Source organism: Crocuta crocuta, unplaced genomic scaffold, assembly GCF_008692635.1.
Source record: "Crocuta crocuta isolate KB4526 unplaced genomic scaffold, BGI_CrCroc_1.0 scaffold556, whole genome shotgun sequence".
NCBI classification, from domain to species: domain Eukaryota; kingdom Metazoa; phylum Chordata; class Mammalia; order Carnivora; family Hyaenidae; genus Crocuta; species Crocuta crocuta.
Genome location: NW_027527436.1, coordinates 3,215,372 through 3,216,580, shown reverse-complemented (window position 1 = coordinate 3,216,580; position 1,209 = coordinate 3,215,372).

Below are 1,209 nucleotides of genomic sequence, written 5' to 3'. Positions count from 1 at the left end.
TTTGGAGAATTTGCCCCCTCTTGTAATATTTTTTGGAAGTCATGAAATGTTCCTTTATGTTCTGAGTGCTACAGAATCCCTAAATACCAACGTATTTGAAGGGGATTCTATGTTACCTATAGCTAAGTATATATAATGAAAGTATATATAGAGTCACCTGGGTGGCTCAGTCGGTTAAGGGTCCGACTTCTCCTCAGGTCATGATCTCGTGGTTCATGAGTTTGAGCCCCACATTGCGCCCTGTGCCTGGAGCCTGCTTCAGATTCTGTGTCTCCCTCTCTCTCTGCCCCTCCCCTGCTCACGCTCTGTCTATATCTATCAAAAATAAATAATAAACATTAAAAATTATTTAAAGTATATATAAATATTATCTATGCTAACACATTTGAATAGAGCCTGACTCTTAGTCCAGTTTAGCCATTTTCCACTTATTTATGATGTGATAAATCATATGGAGAACTATGCTAGGGATACACAATGATGAGTAAGACACAGCCCTGACCCTCAAGGAGTCTGGGGCCCAGGGAGGGAATGTAGATCCTTGAGCCAGCAATTGTAACAGAGTGTGGAAGTGAGAAGTACGGATAGATCCAGGGTCCTGGGGATCTCCTGAGGGGCATCCATGTCAGCCTGGGGAGGCTGGAAAGTTCTGAAGTCCTGACAGTAGGAGTAGTCAGGGGAAATTTGTGTTGGTTGTGGAGAAAGCAGTGGTTGCAAAGCGTACTGCAAAGGACAGAGTATTATTGGAGGACTGTGGGCATGATGATGGTTATTATGGTTGGTAAAGAAGGGAGAGGTAACAACAGTGAGAAAGGAAGTCTCAGGCCCGGTCAGAAAGCGTAAGCAGTTTGACTTCAAGACTAACAATAACAGGGAGCTGTTACAGAGATTTACATATGAGCGGCAGGGGCGCGCCAGCATGGCTCAGTCGGTTGAATGTCNGTCAGCACAGAGCCCGACGCGGGGCTCGAACCCACGAACCACGAGATCATGACCTAAGCGAAAGCCAGACGCTTAACCGACTAAGCCACCCAGGCGCCCCGAATGTCTTCTTCTTGATTCCAGCTCAGGTCATGATCTCATGGTCAGGAGATGGACCTCTGCATGGAGCTCCATGCTCACCATGGAGCCTGTTTGGGATTCTCTCTATCCCTCTTCCTCTGCCTTTCCCCCTCTCATACACTCATTCTCTCTGTCTCCCCCCCCCCC